At 42.0% G+C, this 20065-nt stretch overlaps 1 protein-coding gene across 12 annotated transcripts in view; it reads left to right on the top strand.

The window, feature by feature from the left end:
• The first annotated feature begins 3305 nt into the window (after positions 1-3305).
• TACC2 (transforming acidic coiled-coil containing protein 2) overlaps positions 3306-20065 on the top strand; it is a 235694-nt gene continuing 218934 nt past the window's right edge. For all 12 annotated transcript variants that reach the window (XM_050958914.1, XM_050958913.1, XM_050958906.1 and 9 more), the window contains exon 1: positions 3306-3387. The gene's annotated coding sequence lies outside the window, so the exon portion shown is untranslated. The remainder of the gene's footprint in view (positions 3388-20065) is intronic.

Here is a 20065-nt window from a genome sequence, read left to right as displayed (position 1 = left end):
CAATATTTGCCAACGCAAACCACATTATTTCTGAAATTGAGGCAATTTAGGGTAATATTCTTAAATAACTAACATATCTGCACTGCATCCTCCCAGTGATTCCTTATGGCAGGATAGAAACGCTGGCTTAATGCAAGTACATATGAATTACCTTTTTATGAATGAGTGTCTGTTGTGAACTGCATACTTTCACATATTGCCTGAAGCTTCCCTACTTTTTGATTTCTATATTTCCTCCTGTTCAGCTTACCTTATCCCTCATGTTCCTAATTTGTACACCAATGGGTATCATTAACACCCAAGACTGTGGCAAAAGAAACTAGTTTATGCTCAGTTGCTTGTAGACTTTCCAATGATTTATTCCTCACAGGAGTATTTTTGTTTGCTGTCCATCAGACTCTGTTAGGTTCACCCTTTGGTGATGTATTTTCATTGGAATTACAAGACGTATCAGTGTGTGAAACCTAAAAATATGGGTGACTTGTGAAGGGCCAGCGTTCATCATCCTTACCAAGTCCTCTTCCACCGGGACCAAATGCAGTACATACACAATGTTCCGAGCCTCTGGCACAATATCTTAGTCCGCACTGAATTTCAGATTGCTTCACAGTTTTTTATACCATAATTTAATGGAACAGTCTAAGTGATTACATTGTTCCTTGCTGAAGTGCAGGGTCCGGCAGCCTCCATAGGTATGTTGTACACAGAAAAAGATTTATTTTACAGGACAGCCAAGTGACTTGCCCCCAGTGCTAATCCTGATGCCCTGAAATCAGCTCCAACTTTATCTTCCTTTGCTGGCACATGCTTGGGTCACTTTTATATATCAATATGATAAAAAACACTTCTCTAACTCCAAAAGAGAGACCTACTGGTGTAGAAATTAACTAGTCACTACCAGTTGCTTTTAAGTCTTGATGAGAGTGTCAAGTGGGGTCCATTTACTGCTACAGTCGCCTCCTGCTGGCCAGTGTGGGGATTAGTTCCTTCCAGGTCAGAATCCCCTTCTGGTGCCCACTGCATACCCTTCTGCTTCTCTCTCTCTCTGACTCTAGGTGCTCCTTCTTCATGACTTGGCCCTTTGGCCAGGTCACTCTATATTTCCTCCTTCCGGGGTATCAAAGTCTTTCTTTGCCAACAGTCTCAGGCAATCTTCTGATTCACTAGCCTCATAGTACCACTTCTTCAGTGGCTGGAAGGAGAACCCTGGCCTGACCTCTACTCTGGGTCCAGCTCAGGGACCCTCTACTCAGCAACCAAGGTCTGTTCCCTCCTGGACCTTATTGCCTTTTCCTGAGCCCTTTCCTTACTTTCTGTCTCCCCCCCTCCTCTCCTCTAGGGAACTGTGAGACTGTATAACCCAGAGAAGGGGAGGGGGAGCCTAAAGATAAGGAAAAAGGTCATGGAAAAAGCAGTAACTAGAGACTACCCAAGTTCTGCAGCCTCCAAACACACATCCCTTCTAGAAGGGAGTAACTGCAGCCTACTTCCCTGCAGCCTCCTCTCTCTGACTTTATAAACCCTCCCTGTTTCCACAAAGGTGAGCGTCCCATAATTAGGATTTTCCTCTCAGCCATAATTCTCCCTGATTGTAGCCTAATAAGTTACCTGCTACAAAGGAAATTTCACATTTCTCGTTAAATATGGTAAATCAGAGTCCAATGACAGATCTTTCTGATGTATGGATTACCCCTGTAATGGGCATTCAGGCCAAGTTCAAGGACTGCCCCTCAAGGAACAATTCTGCAAGTGAGAACTGAACGAGGTAGTTTAACTGGTGCAGGTATCTTTTTAAAAACACTTCTTACTTGATTCTTACATATGCTTCCCTTTCCTCATTTGCAGTTCACCTCAGTGGGAGGTAAAATCCTGCCTCCAGATATTCTTTCAGTGCACTGGGTTACAGCCCATCAAATCATAATATACATTGTCAGGCTGAGTAGGTATTTTCAGAGGATGAAGATCACCAGTTATTGATGGAACTCCAGCAAATTTAGGGCCCAGTCTCGTGAGGTGCTGGGAATTCAGGGAAGAGCATTCAGCATCTTGCAGTATAAAGCTTTCAAAGAGGCCCCAGGAACTTTTTTCAAAAAGAAAGATTAATGAAGAGTGATACAGTAGACAAGGTTGCTAAGATAAGATAATATTCTGGCAGAGAATACTCAAATACCATCTATTTCCCTGGAATCCATAGCTATTTATCTTAGAAAGGTACAAACACTTTTTTCCTATTCCTTCTCACATGTATGTACATGAATAATTCATAAGGGAGAATAACAGAGTATAACCAACTAACGAGTGTACTTCTGATGTTTTAAAAAGAATTAAAAGCCGAAGCAGCAGCAATGCCAGGATATTGTATTAAGATCCAGCTGATGATTTGCCTGAGATGCAATTTTTGGTAAATAATATGGCAATTATTCTGATACCTATGCATTGAACTTTAACATGCTGATAACAACTTTATGGTAAAATAATCTATATTAATGCTTTTGTCTTTATTGTAACACCGTATATTTATGGCATCACCAAACAATTAGCTAAGCATCAACACTCCTGTGAAATAGATACTTTCTTAAAGTTTTGTGCTGACTTGGATATGTATCTAATGAGTCAATTAAATGCTTTTATCTCAGTAAATGGTTTGTTTTCATTCCAGCAATAAATCATTTCAGAAGGGGCTTAAACAAAGCCGCTACATAATTCAAATCATGTACAAAATATCTTTAAGGGTTATTTCTGATATTAGGGATATGTATCTAATTCCAGTGGAGACTCAATCTCTACAGCTCAGGTGTGTGTCTCATGCTTCCCCTCCCTCTTCCCCCCCCCCCCACTTGGATTTGCAGTACAGTCCTAAAAATGGTGGTATGATGTGTGCTGTTTTATTACAACCCAATCCTGAACTCCTAACTGAGAGAACTCCCGTTGCCTTTGTCATATTTCACTGAAATATGTTCATTAGGTGAGGCAAACAGTTTAAAGCCATAGGACAGAAAGGTAGTGGGTGAAACTCTTATGGAGTTATACTGGTTTGAGAACTTGAGCCACTATTTTAAACTGCTAAAGAAAAACAACTGCTCTCAGCTTGCAGTAGTTGGGAGCCTGCTTCTCATGTTGTTCTCATCCAGCAACTGAGAATTCCTGTGGAGAACTGATGTGTCATAGCTATAAAGCTCCCAGGATCAGATTCCTTACACTTCATTGCTATCCAACATAGTGTTCTCAAACATAAGCCAATTCACATTAATAGAACACTTTCATGTGATCCCAAGGGAAAGAGGTTCCATACACAAACAAGAAGGAAAGCAATACGGAGGGTTATAAAACCAGGGACAGAGTGGTACATTGTTGTTGTTGCTTTTTTAATTCTAGGAGGAAAGCTGGGTAAGTAAATCACAAATCATATTTTTCATTAATCCTTTTAATAATGTACAGATTGGAAACTGCTAATTGGAATTTTAGGCATTACAAAAAGTCGGAGGAAAGATTTTTGCTTACAAGCAAAATTAAAGGCTCATTTTGATGCTTTATGATTTCATAATCTTTTTCATAACTTGTTTTACAATCCACTTAACCTGCAAAGTTTTGTGTGTGTGCGCGTGTGTGTGTGTATGCACAGTAGGGGCAGGAAGTTTTTTTTATTTCAGTTTTTCTACTGTTAGGAGGCTAATCACAAACTATGTCCAAAACCAGGTTTTTTAAAACAGGATAAAACATTTGAAGGGAATAGCTACTTACAAATGTTGGAATTTAATCATGTCTATCTTCCACCAATGCGCTTTTTTCTTTAAGATGACAGGACAAGCTCTAGGACTTATTTGAGAAAGTGCTGCTTGTTGTCTTTAAATTGCTATGGTCTAATAAGACCATAAGAACTTGTTTCCTGTGCAGTATTTCAGTGATAACATTAGCTGCCTATTCATTCAAAACTGATGTTATGCAAATTGTCCATCCAGATTCTTAATGACAAGTGGCAATAAAATTTTGTCTTTTCATGCATGAATGAGACTCCCATCGGTTTTAAAACATAAACTCTGGACACATCAATGGCAAATTGTGACACTTGGGAAGCTGAATCCTTTCACATATCCCTAGTCAGTTGGACTTCTAGCCTTTTATTTTAGAGTATTGATCAGGGTAATACAGTCTTCCACTAATTAGAGATACATTAGAATTAAATTTTTTGTATTGCTATTTTAACACTGGCATAATATTGATTTATATTTTCCATGTGTAAACCACTGATGCTTATAAGAATGACACTTTTAGAATAAATATTAAACTGCCACTATCATGGAAACTAATTTACAGTAAATCTACCCTCAAATAGGTAGTTTCATGACTTGCCTTAGACAGATGAATGAAGCATAGAACTGTCAGATATAAACTGACAATGTTTCTGGTCCTCCTATAGGCAGAGTCTGTTTGCAGTATGAAGGAGGTATGACCTACACAGTGTTTGTGTATATGAAGAATACTGGCTGTTCTAGAGCTTGGTCTTGCTCCCCTTGCCTCAGTGGTTGAGAATCAGGACTTAGGAGAAAATCATGTTCTCTTTGCGTAAGTCTTCTCTCTCCCCTAAAGCCATGGGGTGGCAGCAGAATCTACTTCTGCAGCATCAGAGCTGAAATAGGTAACAGAGCAGTTGTATCCCACAACCCTATCCCCCAATACACACACACTTTTAGGGGGAGGAGATGAAGGGAGAAGAAATGTGGAAAGGCAGACAAGTCAGCCTTCAAATCAGCGGGACTGCTAGGGGTACCCGCATGGCCCCACAATATTTTTATGGCTGACTTAGAACAAAGTCAGACAGTTGGCTGGTGAATCTATGTAGGGACCATGAATGGTGGATTCATGACTATGCTTTACTCACCCTACGTCCAAAAACCCCTCTATACTAGCTCTTGTTGTGATCTTACCTATACTCCCTAAAGACGAAATGCACCAGGTCTGCTGAATTCAGACCCTTCATATATCTTAAATGGACTGGTGTATTTTTCCTTTAAGGTCTAATCCTGACACTAAAGATGTACTCTTCTACCACCAATAGCAGAGGAAAAGCCTGTGCGTACCTGCAGTGACCTTTCACTTGGTATTTAATTATCTACATCCATGCATGCTTCCTTCTTAAAAACAGGTCTGTAATCATGGCTGGCTTGGGTGATTTAGGGAGTTCAGAATCACTTTCCATAATTCTCTAGTCACTCTTCCCAGATGTAGGGCTGGGAGGAAGAGTTTAAGAAGAGGGATATTTTTAAATGCTACCTTTTAAAGAGTATTTGTAATTTTAGTTTTTGGATTTGACTTCTAGCATTTGGCAGATTATCTTTAAAAATAAAATTATATGCCATAAATCCAACATGTCAAAGCAAAAATTACACCCCCTCAAAAAAAGTCTCTGCTTTGTTCTAGGAGATGTCGCAATTGCCTGTTTGCTACCATAGAGATGGAAGAACTTGTTTTGCCAAATGTTTGTCAGAAGTTATGTTTAAAATTCCTAATGCTAACTTTGCATTCAAGTAGGCAGCCTTTACTCTGTTTCAAAAAGAGAACACAAGAGAAGTTGGAAATGTTAAAAAAAAGGATGCACTGTTTTTAATCTTGTGCTAGAGAGGTTAGTCTGTTCTAACGTGTTGTTGAGTATTATATGCAGCTGCCACTTAGGTAGGTCTCTTCGGGGAGATGATCTGTCTTTCTTTGACAAGACTTATGCAGAGTATTATATAAATGTTATCAATAACTGTTGAAAAATTACATAGCAGAGGCTCTACCTACTGTAACATAACCAAAAAGGCAGCAGTCACTATAGTTCATGCTCTCCTCAACTGTCAAAATCCCATATGTCCCCTCAGTCTGGAGTGGCTCAAAAATGTGGGTGCCAGCTTCAGGGCAGACTGTTACAAACCAGGGCACAAATCCCCAATTGGTTGTGTGTTCTATAATTAGATTTCACCAACCAAGTATAAAGTGTGAACTCATCAAGCACCATAAGAGCCTTACCATGGAGTCACAGACAACCCCCTTGGGCACTCTGGTCTATCTTGCCAGCCAGGCAAACTTGCCTTTGTGATAGATGGTCCTTAAACTAAAAATCACGATATTCAGGTTAGTCCCAGTCCCAAAGGACCAGTTACTTGCCCCACGTCAATTGCACCTCAGATCACACACCAAAGACAACACTTGTAGCCTATCCTGTAATCAACTAAAGATTTATTAACTGAGAAAAGGAAACACATTATTTACAAGGTTAAAGCAGATTAACGTACACACACAAATGAGTTAGGTGTTGGAACCTAATGCTGTAGTAGAAGCTTCTTTAGAGCTAAGCAGCTTGGGGGTCCTTCCTTATGCTTAGAAATATTCCCCTCTTCAAATTCCAAGCAGCATAGTGATGGCAATTTCTTCTTGGCAGGGATTTTTATTCCCTTCCCCCAGAGTTCAAGATGCGGTGGGGACAAGTGTTTGTGTATGTCCCTTCTTCATGGGTGTAGGGTAAACAATCAACAAAACTCATGTATCAGAGGGGTAGCCGTGTTAGTCTGGATCTGTAAAAGCAGCAAAGAATCCTGTGGCACCTTATAGACTAACAGACATTTTGGAGCATGAACTTTCGTGGGTGAATACCCATTTCGTCAGATGCATGCAGTTTAGTAGACAAAACTTACGTCTACGCTGGAATTAAAAACCTGTGGCTGGCCCATGCCAGCAATTTGGGCTCAGGCTAAGGGACTATCTAATTGTGGTGTAGACATTTGGGCTGGAGCCTCTAAGACCCTGCAAGATAGGAAGGTCCCTGAGCTTTGGCTGCAACCTGAGCCTGAACATTACACTGCAATTAAAACAGCCTCTTAGCCAAGTTTCACGAGACTGAGTTAGCTGCCGTGGGTCTTTAAGTGCAGTGTAGACATTCCCAAAATCTTTTGTCCACAGATGTTCCACAAAGGTTCATCTAGTGTCTACTGGTCTTCTTTTGTTGGCCAAGTCCTGACACCTCTTGTGGTAAACTAGTATTTTACACTTGGAAATGCTTCTCTCCTGACGATGGGGCTTTCTAGCTTCATAGCAAACACTTAAATATTGCCTTATAACTTGGGATACAGATATTATAATTGAGATTAATGCATGCAGCAACTCACAAACATTTCAAGAAGTCCAAACATTAAACACATTTCTCTGAATCTAGTACCTATTTTAACAAGATTAACACACAGGTGAGCTGTGTAGGTTTCCAGCTATGCATTTGTCAGTGTTCAAAGAGGCATAGGCATGAGGTGGCACCTGGTCTGCCAGCATCAAACCCTCCCAGTTCTGAATGGACAGAGTGAGGGCAGGAAGCTTGACCAGATAACTGGGATGCCAGAGATCCATGAGAAATCCTGGGCTAACAGTGTTGACCCCAAGCCAGGCACTCTCTCCTTTTGCATTCTATCCCTGTATCCCCCAACCGTTCCAACAGGTGGCAGTAACATACCAATGACATTCATGGTAGAAGTGGTCAACAAATGGAAAACATCCAAGGTGGTTTGTTGTTTCACAGAACTCCAAGTGCACCCATTATTTATTTAGTGATTTTTTTCAGTGACTTTTTATTGAAAAATTATCAATATTTTGTTTACTAAAAATCCAGTTTTCAGTCAATGAAAAATTTCAGTGAGTATTTTGATAATGACAAAGCACAAAGCAAAAACTTCCATGAAAATTTTAATGTAAAAAGCCATTTTTTATTAAAAACTTAGTTTAAAAAAAAACTAGTTTATTTGTTAATAAATCGAACCCCCAGGAAAAGAGTGAGCTTGGACTTTAGTTTGAGCACTGTCCTGTAGAGCAGGTTGGGAAGGGCACCTGTTCACAACTAGTTAAACAACTCTCCTGCAGATAAAAATAAATGACCTAATTGCTCAGAATACAGTCTCTCCGCCACAAACAGCCCCACTGAATGGGTCCTGCTTATGCAAAAACTACAGATTCTGTGTTAGCAGATTGTACAGTCTCTCCGCCACAAACAGCCCCACTGAATGGGTCCTGCTTATGCAAAAACTACAGATTCTGTGTTAGCAGATTGTGGGGCCTGTTGCACTGGTGAACAGGAGACAGGGAACAGAAGAGAAGGCTGCACAGAGCAACAGTAGCTTGGAGATCTCTCAGGAACCAATGGGGTATGAGTTTTCCTGTGAAAAGGTAAAGCTGTAGAACCTACTCTAAACTAAAGCAGGTGGTTATCTAGATCCACTTGAGATTTCATTCACCTTGGTGAGAGGAGAGATGCAGGAGCTTCTGAGGAGTGTAGGATGGGGAAGTGTCTGTGGGTCTCTGAGCTGGCTCTTTTCCAAAGTGATTATAGACTACACAGAGTCTCAGATGCTTTTGTGTCAATAGCAAAAACTAGTGGCTGCAGACAATTGACTCTCTCAAGCTCAGCACTTACTTCCTCTACCTGTGGGGAAAAGTTTCTGGCTTTTGGTCCATTCAAAAGGACCTTTCCTAACCTGCACTGGTTATTTTCTGGAAAAGTGACCTTTAATTTCTGTGATTGCCTGAGCCTATATCAGTATTCCAGTAAAAGCAGCAAAGAGTCCTGTGGCACCTTATAGACTAACAGACGTATTGGAGCGTGAGCTTTCGTAGGCATTAAGGTCATTTTTTGTTCTGCAGTGATTGTTGCCAGTGGGATTGTGTTTACATGAGCTCCCTAGCTCTGCATAGTAGGGTTCACAAACAAGTGGTAATCTTCTGAAGGTTACATTTCAATGCACTGATTTCACCTTGACCCAGTACTATAAATTTCAGAGATTAATTAAGAGTCTGATTCTGCTCTCACTTACATCAGTGTAAATCAGCAGTAACTCTGTTTACTTCAATGGAGTTACATTGGTGTAAAGTAAGTGTGAGAACAGAATGAAACAGGCCCATAGATTATGTTCATGTTATTTTGACAAATTAGTTTTAAGTACCAGTTTCTAAGTACTGCATGACAGAACAAAGCTTGTTTTTTTTTTCACTTTTATGTACTATACATCATTAAAAGCACTTGAAACTGGGTATCAAGAAAATGGTTGATCACAATACATTTCCAGAAGGCATTGCTCAACAAGTTTGATAAATTATGTAAGGATATATTCTTTGCTTAATTAAATTGATCATAACATGCTGGTTAGGACTTGGCAAATATTTTACTTCACACATTTCACAGCAGGCATATGACTCAACTAACACTTTTAGTTCCAGGTCAGCCACAAGACACCAAAGATCCAATTCTTCAAGTCTTTGCAAAGGAGTTGGGGTTGGTTTTGTTTCATATTTAAAGCAGTAACATGCTGCTGGGATCTTTGCGCAGGGGCTTCAAAGCACTCCTGGCAAAAATTCTGACAACTAATGGAAGGGAAGCTTAGGATGATTTCACTGCCTCTGAAATTTGCCTCCCTGAATATTTCTAAATCAGGAATGGGTTGTCAAACTGTCATCTGCAGGATATGTTGGTTCATGGAGGGCTTGCTGGATATATGGTGCTGGCTGTCTTATTTCTAGCTGCTAAATCACATTAAAAGACAGCTAAAATGAATTAAATATTTTCCTGTTATTACTTTTCCATGTAAGCAGTTGTTGTAGCTGCCACACCGATGTCGTGGAAGGCATGCGGTCAATGTAATAGCAAGTAGGAGGGCAGGACCATGAGATGTCATCAGCTATCCCTCTATACGAGGATGATTTCTGCCAGGGGAAAAAATCACTAGTGGGCCTTAAGATGGCTGAGGTGTCCAATTCATACTCTAGAGGTTTTTCCACATATGTGACAGGTGGTTGCTTGGGGAGAGCACAACTGCTGGCCGGGATGCTATACCCATTCCTTCCTCCTCTGCCATTTCTCAGCCTCTTGAGCAGTGTTTCTCAAACTTTTGTATTGGTGATCCCTTTCACACAGCAAACCAATGAGTGCGATACCCCCCCCCCCCCTTATAAATGAACAACACTTGTTTTGTGTTTAACCCTATTATAAATGCTGGAGGCAAAGCGGGATTTAGGGATGGCGGCTAACAGCTCATGACCCCCCATGTAATAACCTTGTGACCCCTGAGAGGTCACAACCCCCAATTTGAGAACTCCTGCTCTTGAGCAAGGCAATTCTCTTCAAAACGGACTGAGGCTTGATGTAGATGTGATGCCATTGCAGTCTATTTGCCAGCCAGCTGACCTCATCCCAATGTTGGGTGTCCTTGTAGCATTTCCTTTGTCCGCCATGGGGTCCTCTTACCATGATTAAGTTGAGAAAAGAGGACTTGCTTTAAAGGACAAGTATCAGCCATCTGCACACAATAACCAGCCCAACTAAGTTGAATATTTCATAATCTTTGCCTCAACACTTGTGATGTTAGCTGCAGAGAGAGCACTGGCATTGGTGCGACAATCTTCTGATGTGATACGGAGAATCTTCCGAAGGCTGGTTGTTCCACTCCAGATGCTTTAAATGGCTTCAATATGTCATCCATGTCTTGCGCCCATAAAAAAGAGTGAGGATGACTAGTGCATTGTAAACCAGAATGTTAGTTTCCATCCACAGATCTCTATCAATAAAGACATGATGGATCAACTTTTTGAAGGTTACGCTGACTCAATGGATCCTATGTTCAATCTCCCCATCAAGATTGGCTTTTTGGGAGAGGTGACTACCACGGTAAGGGAAATGCTCAACATTTTCCAGGGGTTCACCAACAATGACAATTGGTGGGAGAAGGGGGGCAATTTGTGCTGGGGCTGGCTGGTAGAGCACCTTAGTCGTCTCAATGTTGAGGGAAAGTCTCAGGGTACGGTAAGCACATGAGAAGAGATCTAGGGTGGATTGCAAGTCAGCTTCGGTGTGCATGAAGATAGCACAGTTGTCGGCATACTGAAGATTGATAACAGTTCTGGTGACTTTAGTTTTAGAATGAAGACGCCATAGATTGAAGAGCTGGCTTTCCATGCCATACTCAATCCCAGTTCCAGAAGGAAGGCAGTCATAAATAAGAATCAAGATTACTGCAAGATATATGGAAAAAAGGATTGGGGCAATAACGCATCCCTGCTTAACCAGTATAGATGATGCATGGGTCTGTCTCCAACCCATTACAGAGGACGGTGTTGGTCATCCCATCATGAAGTAGCCTGAGAACACTAATTAACTTTAATGGACAACCAAACTTAGACAGCATCTTCCATAATGCTTCAGGATTGATGGATTCAAAAGCCATTCAAATAAATGCCATAGACAATGGCTGGTGGTGTTCTCTACACTTTTCTTGGATCTGTCATGCAACAAAAATCATATTGGTGGTACCCCAAGATAGTCTGAAAACACATGAGACAGTCTCTCTCTGAAAAAGTTTGAGGACACTTCTACTAAATCACCCCTCTGGCCTCTATTTTTACGAAATGACTGGCATTTCAAAATATTCCCTGAGGGAGGATAATTCCAGACCCCATCTATGCTCTTTGTCTCCACCCATTTCAAATTCTGCACTGTGCTAGCAAAAATAGGTTTCTAGGAGTAAATTGCTAGCATATGCACTTCATAAAATTTTGGTGAAAGAGTGCTGCCTCCTTCTTTGGTCACAAGAGCATTTTTTATTTAAAAGTATGTGAATGTGTTGGAGGGGGAAAAGGGGGAAAGTGAATAGATTTCTTCAGACCTTTGCCATAGAGGTTGGGGAGGATGTGGCTGATTTACCTTGTGCTTCAAACATTCCAGTGGTGTAACATTTGTTACCAGATTTGCCTGATTTGCTACCAGATTTAGGGTATGCTCATTTATTCAGGTTACTCTTTGGGGTGTAGGGGTTCTGTAATTCTATCAATGTACTGTTTGTGTCACTTGTGTTTTCATATGGAGTTCTTCTTCTCCCTTCTGCAAGTCCCCTCCCAGTGGAGCTAGTCTGCAGGACCTAGGTTCCCTAGGGCTGGGTTTCTCCAACCCCAGAACTGATGAACACCCACACATACATTAACAGAGCAAGTCTGAGTGGACTGGGTCAATCAGCACTGTCAAGCTGTTACCCTTATGCATCTCAGATTCAGCACGTCCCTATCCCCACTCTCACATCACAATCGTACTGGCAGTAGCCTACTTGATGAGCAAACCCCACAGGATTTTGGGCGCTGCAGGGATCTTTAGCTTAGGTAAAAGAAGCGTTGCTGCAGAGTGAATGGGGGAAGCTAAAAACACAAAAGAGTAAAGTTCAGCAAAAGAGAGAGTAGCAACCAATTTAACCATAAAAGTTATTTATTGAATAATAGTGATAACTACACAAGGAGGCCTAAACCAACATAACATACATTATTAAAGGTTAATACCTAAGGTAGAAAGGAAAACAGAGAGAAAGAAAGAGAAGGGGATCTCACTGCTCCCTGAAGCTTGAACTGGTCTGGGTTCCCAAGTGATGCTGGTAGCTGAGAGTCCTGAGTGCTAGAGACAGGCAGAGCCCGCAGCATGATCAGTCAGGCGAAGATGGAGTCCCAGTGGAACTGATGCATAGTTTGGGTCTAAGCATCAGAACACTGAGTGGAGGATGAGTAGGGATTTTTGTAGAGAAAATACAATGGTCCAAGGAGAACACTAGATTTATTTATGGGTAAACTGATGACTCAAGGGTTTTCTTTAGGCTAGACAATAGGAGCTGATCACTCTTGGCTATGGGGTGGTGTTTTCTTCCAGGGAGCTCACAATGCAACTAGGCTGCTTCAGTATTTTGGATATCAGTCAAGGATTTATTACTAGAACTGGTCTGATAATTGCTGAGCTGGGTGTGTGCAGGCATAAGTTCATTAACATCTGGAGCAGAGATTCCCATGATTTACTGCTTCCCTGCTTTTTCTGGTCCCAGAGTTCAGTGCAGTTCTCTGTTCTCCATTCTGTATGCAAATTGAGATGTCTCCCTGTCCCATCTTTCATGCAGATGAGGCTAGGGGAGTTGTCTCAGCTCTCCATTTTGTATGCTAATGAATATGTCTTAATCTTGTCACCCTTGTCAGGAGGGGTCTAGGTGTGTCTCCCACCACCCTTCATTGCTCTCTGCAAGTTTTTTCTCTGATGGGTTTTGGTTTAAGCAGAGGCTGGCGGGTGGGGAGTATTTTTCATGAGTCAGACAGGCTGGATGCTGTGCCCTGGTTCCCCGAGAACACAGAGCTGGCTGGTATCACAGTCCCTGCGGGGCTGAACTACTCCTGATTGTGACTGCGATTGGGATCACAGATCAGCTGAACCTAAGTATCAAGTCCTTAGACTGGAAAGACAATGGCATTGGCTGGGATTGTAACACTGAAATTGTAATACACAACTGCTGTTGAGTGGGAAGAAGTGCCTTAGACTAGGAAGCAGTTTTTGTGGCTTCTTAGCCAGGGAGCCTGATTTTTATGGCTCAGGACAGAAAGTTTACAGTGGTGGGTGTCACAGGTTAGGGCAACTGCACCTGTATTTCCCATTTATCATCTCCCAGCTCTTCAGCCATCGCCTCTTTTGGGTGGAAACCCACGTCTCGCCCTCCTGAGCAGCGGTTTATCGAGGCTGCACAATTCCTTGCCTATACTGTTATTCCCACCAAGCTAGACTGACTAAATGAGCAGCATCTCTGCTTTGTGCTCTCCTCTTGCTCTTGAGGTTATAAACTATGTAATTGCCCACGGTTATAAGATGCCACACAGCTTTTTCTAATCAAGCACATTTATTCTTAAGGTGAAAGCATTATATAGAAAACATATAAAAACAATGCAAGTTCCTATCTGCATGCTAAAAGCTTCCCAAAGGTCATCCACCAGTCTTACGGGGCCTCTGTAGGCCAAAGTCCTTCCAATCCTTTTCAGGAAGGATTGAGGCCCCTCTTAGACAGAACATCCTGGTGGTTGGTTGGATCAGAAAGAAGGCCTGGAGTCTATTTAAATTTAGGCTATTTATCCAAAAGCCCTCCCTTTTGTTTGCTCTCTGGATAATCCAGTCTGAACTAGTATATGCAAGCCTCTCAAAGTGGTGGTACCTCTCTGGAGCTGTTACAACCTGAGTGAATTTTCCTAATCACTCCCAACTGTTCTTAGTTCCTGGAGGGCTGAGGTCACCCTCCCCCACGGAATTACAGACAATTGCTGGCCTACAGTGACACATACATTTAATACAGTAAAATGTCGTCAAGATATTGCAGGAAATTGCCATATCTGTCACAGTGGATTTTTTTATATCTACCTTTTAATAAATTTGTGTTATTTTACCTGCAAGATAGGTTGGCACACTATGAAGTCACCATAATTTTAGGGGTGTGTGTATCTATCTATTGCACAACATTTTCTGAAGCATTATCCCAAATTAATGTAATTGGTATGTTATCCCACTCTTGTCGTCATTCTTTTTAAAAAATGGCTTCTGGTTAATATATTCTAGAGTGAAATAGTTTGTGCTGCCATTATATAAAATATTTGAGAAACTAAAATGATAGCAATTATCTTTACTTGCTGTTGAAACAAGTTGTTTGTGAAACATCCAGACTATTACTCATAGTTTCCATGCAATTCCTAACTCAAAATGGGAAGATTACGCACAACCATTTTCTTTATGAAAAAGAGCTGCTGTTAACCACAAGTCTGGAGTATTACACAGTTTTACTAAATCCAGAAGAAAAACTCACCATATTGTGGCTTTTTACATTCATGGTTGGTGTAAAACATTTTCTTTCCATTTCTTTTGCAGGAGCTTGATCATCCTGCCATTTACATGGCAAGAGTATTCAGGGAAGCCAGGTATCAGGCTATTTTCACCAGTGATGACACTTCATATTCTAATCAAATTAGCTTCAAAATGTGTTTAACTGTAGTCTGTAATATACCCTTTACAAGTAGAATTACCAGTCCAAAGCCAATATTCTAATCACAGCAATCACAGCAACATTAGACATTTTTTATTAATATAAAGAAGATGGCAATAGTTTCTGAAAGTGGTACTAAGTCTTGCAATAAAGCATGAGATTTCTTCAGTGTACCCTACAATCCCGCTATATTTGGCAAATTATAGTCTCATATTTTAGATTAAAGGTTTCACCCTATCCATAGAGCCCCAGATATTTCTAAGAGCAATATTATTCCTTTTCATACTTATTAACTTCACTAATTAAGTCTTGAAAGAGTTTACTCGTGCACAAAATAAGTCCTGATTCATCTCTCACTTACACTAGTTTTATATTTGCCTTCTGTTTCTGTTTCTGCACCTTTCTTTTTTCTAAGTTTCTCTCCTTTTTCTTTTTGCTTCTCTCTTCTCCTCCCCACCGCCATCTCTGTCTTTCCTTTCCTGCCTCAATTCTACCTATCACGGGCTTCTGTCCTCCTCTTTCCCCTGTCTGCTAAAATGGCCAGCAATTAAATAGTTAATATAGCATTTTAAAGGAACTTCATTAGACTTCAGAGTCAATGCCTCATTGAGATAAATGGGTGTGGGGAAGTCCACACCTCAAAGAGCAATTATTCCAGCCTGTTTGCAGACTCAGGAAAAAATATTGCAGCTGTTTATTCTTCATATTTTGAAGGTTTTGTTTCCAACCTTTCACTCAACTTTACTGTTCCCGCTTAAAAAACTTAAATCCAGTACATACAACTAAACGTTGCCCCAAACTTTTGCTGAATAAGGTTTCCAGTCTCTGGAGCATTCTCCCCAAAGCAGACATAAATTTGATTTACAGCATGGCTAAGCTCAGGACCAATGTGTGTACTAACCATAGTGAAATCCTTATGGAAAAATACAACTTTAAAGAAGAGTGAGCTTCTGACACTGGATACTTTCTCACTGCCCAGCAGTTTGTTTATATTACTGGAAAATGATAACATAAATATAAATAGTACCAGACCCAGGGGGCAAGGTGATGTGCTATGAGTTTAAATGTGTCATTAGGAGAAGCTGATTAGGTCTTATGTCTGTCTAAAGGATGAAGACTTGTGCCATCTGTGACAACAGTGACTGGCTTAGTTACTTATCTTCAACAACTACAGTGGGACTTGGGGTCACTATCCATTACCATGTGATTAGATCACCTTTTTTAAAAAAGCCACCACCACGTGAACAAACCTGAAGCAATGCTTCATTTTAGGAAGTGATAATATGTTTAGCAACGTCTTGTTCACTAACAATTACTTCAGGTTTTCTGTTTCAGTGATATTTTCTTGATATTTTGAATTCCCCTAGTGCCTGCTTGCTTATATTTAGTTGCACCATTAAGACAAAATCTAGGTGCATAATTTGCACATTAGCTTTAAACACTAATGTTATGTAACAATATTTATACTGAGGAGACACCAACAGTATTAATCAATTGTTTTCCATGTGAAATAAGATAATTAAAAGTGGCTTTATGCCAGCCACTTCTCTCCCTCCCTTCTTTCTCTGTACTGCATAATGGCCTCTGTGTGATGTTGCTGTGGTCAGGCTCTTCTTCCTGGCTTGCTCTTAAGAGCCATCCCAAGCAGTCTATTTAGCTCCTGCAGCCTTAAAATGTGAAGGGGACTCTGTGAAGGACTGATACAATGTGGCCACCTTAGGAAGACCACTGCTACAGGACTTGGTCTGCTCTCCCAAGATGACTACCTTGGATGGAGTCAGTAGCAGTTCTCCCTCTGCAATAATATTCAGGGGTCAGGGAGTTAGCCAAGTTCCTGACTTGTACCCTTGTGTGCTGTGTAACCTTGGAGAAGTCACTTAACTTCTCTGTGCATCAATTCCCCCTTCTGTTGGTAAGCATTATTATCCCTCCTTGTAAGGCACTGGAGATCCTGGTGTGAAAGGTGTTATTATTAGTGCTAAGTACAGTCAAACCCCGCCATAACGCCAAATCGCATATAACGCGACCGCAGGTTGGCTCCCTTTAAGGTACAGTATCATAGAGTATGATACTGTACCAATGGTCCCCAACACCATGGCAGGGGAGAGAAGCTGCAGCGCGCACCTGCTGGGGACAGAGAATTCCCAGGCTGCTGGCGCCGGTGCTCTCTGTCCCCAGCAGGGGGGAGCTGCGGTTTCTCTCGAAGCAGGAGAGAAGCCACGGCCCCGCGCCTGCCCAGGACAGAGAGCACCGGCGCCTGCAGCCCCAGTGCTCTCGGTCCCCGGCCGGCGGGGAGCCGCGGCTCCTCTTGAAGCGGGAGAGAAGCCGCGGCCCCTCACCTGCCAGGGACAGACAGCACCAGCGCTCGCAGCCCCGGAGTTCTCTGTGCCCGGCAGGCGGGGGCCCACAGCTCCTCTCCCCTGCTGGGCACTAGGCACCAGGGGCACTAGGCGGTGCACCTCGATGCACCCCTTTGGGGACCACCTGACTGATTTGTAACCCCGCTATATCGCGACCCCGCATTTAGCGCGTTGGGATTTTTTGGACCACAAAAGTCACATTATAGCGGGGTTTCACTGTATAATTATTGTAAAATATGCTCTTTTTCATAGTGGGGAAGGTTAAAAAACTCTATTGCGGATAACTGCCAAGCTTCAGTTCATAGAATATTGTTCCAGCTGAGTTTAACATCAGTGTGAAAGTTGAGTCTTTAGAATCAGCTCAGGATGAAGATCATGACGACTAGTAGATTATCCCATTTGAGTTACTGGCTCAGCTGTGACAGAGCTGGTGGTCATTCTGTTGAGCTATTGTTTGCATTGGACTGGACACTGTGCCAAAGTCATGGTCTGACTGTTAACATCCGAGTTTGAGAGGCACCTATCCTGTTGGGATGAGGGACCTGTTTTGGTGCTCTGCCCTCACATATTAAGAGAACCAGTGCACTTTCAGGAGAGAGAATATTGTTCCTCTGTCAAGCCACTCTGTCCAGTGTTTGGTAGGTTGTGTTGTTTTAAAACAACGTTTACCCACAGCCATTGATTAAGTAGCTCCCTTGTCATTGTCTTCCATAACTCTGACCTCATAAGGTGGCTTTCAATGGTTAGTATGAGCTTCCTTCTCTTGGTGGCTAATTTCAGTTCCTCTCATTGAAAGGAAGTTTCAGGCTAAATTGTCTGATTTTGAGGATGCTGGATGGGATCTGGAGGGGATGTACACCATCAAGGGAATTCCTACGTGTACTCTGAGCAGCACAAAAAAAACTATAAGGTCCCCAAGTGAATACCCAAGTGCAGGAGGCCTTCTGTAGGAGCCAAAGAACTATTTCCACTGATCCTATGGCCCTGGCATGGAAGTAATAGGGAAGGGCGAGGGAGGGATTGAGAGTAGTCCCACATCCCATTAATTCTGCTTCACTACTGCAGCCTCAGGGAGGCCCAGAAATTAAAAGATGAAACATTGCTGCCGGCCACAAGCAGGGAGAGGCGGCTGCTGGCAGCTGGCTCAGACTGTTTCTCCACAGCTTCAGAGAGAGGAGGAAGGAATCATTCATTTTCCAAGTAGCCCTTGCTCCCTTTCTCCTGTCTGCCCTTCTCCACACCTGTCACAATATTATCAGACTCAACGTACTGGCAGCCCCCGGAGCTTTTCTTTTTTCTTTTCTCTGCCTGTCTCTGGAAAGAAGGAGGGAGCAGAGGAAGCAGGTAAACACTACAGCCACTGCTGCCAGGGGAGCGGTAGGGAGGAGGAAGAAGTTGGAGCTTCCTGGCACTGCTCCATGTGTGGCTTCGACAGTGTGGTCTCCTCATTCTGTATGTGGCTTTAGAGATCTGGTGAGCCAACTAGCAACAGCTCATCCTTCCCCTTCTGCCAGCAGATAACTGAAACCATCTTCAGATCTCTCTGGATTTTGTCCCACTTTCCCTATTGCTACAGTTTGGGGAAGAAAATGCCCCTTCAATATGGCCCAGATCCTGGGACCGTCCCCATCAGCTCAAATCTTTGCTGCTCAGCGTTTATGCGTGCTCTTTCCCAATCCCACCCTCACAAAGTCAGGTCAGAGTCAGGGCCAGCTCTACCATTTTTGCCACCCCAAACTCAAAAAATAATAAAAAAAAAAAAAGCTGCCCAGACTGCGCTGCCCCAAGAATGAATGGAATGCCGCCCCTTAGCAAGTGTCGCCCCAAGCATGTGCTTCCTCCGCTAGTGCCTGGAGCCAGCCCTGGTCAGAGAAATGTTCTTCCAGCCTCTGCTTCAGCTAGGTTTAGGAATTCAGTTCCTTCATTTCCTACCAAGTGTTGTGTGTCTAAAATATGGTGACACCCACTGTAACAGCCACTTTGACTATGTACCTAATTATATAATGATAGGTGTCTAATAACATAACTGGGTGTGAGGTATTTTCTTATATTAATACGGCACAAGCAATCATGAAACCTGGATAATCTGCAGCGTTCATGGTGCCACACAATCAAGTGGAAAACCCTAGACCAGTTTGCGATATAGACAGAATTTTGTAAGAGTACCAGAATTCTTAAATATTTAATGACTGGAAGCTATTCATGTATGATTCACCAAATAATTCTATAAAAGCAGCAAAGAATCCTGTGGCACCTTATAGACTAACAGACGTTTTGGAGCTTGAGCTTTCGTGGGTGAATACCCACTTCCTCAGATGCATGTAGTGGAAATTTCCACTACATGCATCTGACGAAGTGAGTATTCACCCATGAAAGCTCATGCTCCAAAACGTCTGTTAGTCTATAAGGTGCCACAGGATTCTTTGCTGCTTTTACAGATCCAGACTAACACGGCTACCCCGCTGACACTTGACACTAAATAATTCTAGTGTCATTTTAAAAGACCAGGTCCTTTGCTTTAATATGACAAATGAAAATCCCTAAGGAGAAGAAATGGGAAGTACATGTGTCCAAAACGTTTGACACTCACTACATGGGAGGCTTCCAGACCAACTTTCATCCTATATTGCCATGGGATTATTTGGTATTACTAAAGGCTGAAATGGGGCACAGTTTTTTTCAGCCTGGGAAATATTATTCCAGGTCTAGAATTCACTATTAATTAGTGTAGCCGTCTTTCATCAGAGAACAGGACAATGTTTTGAGTACATAGATGCTTTTTACTCACTCAAAAGTAATATCTTGGGTGATTTTATAAAAACATTAAGAAATTTGAAGTAGAAAGGCTAGTGGATTGGAATAAAACTCAGGAGAGCAGTG

Source organism: Gopherus flavomarginatus, chromosome 6, assembly GCF_025201925.1.
Source record: "Gopherus flavomarginatus isolate rGopFla2 chromosome 6, rGopFla2.mat.asm, whole genome shotgun sequence".
In the NCBI taxonomy this organism is placed as follows: Eukaryota; Metazoa; Chordata; order Testudines; family Testudinidae; genus Gopherus; species Gopherus flavomarginatus.
The sequence above is the reverse complement of the archived record's forward strand: the minus strand, read 5'-3'. Positions and strand labels throughout refer to the sequence as shown.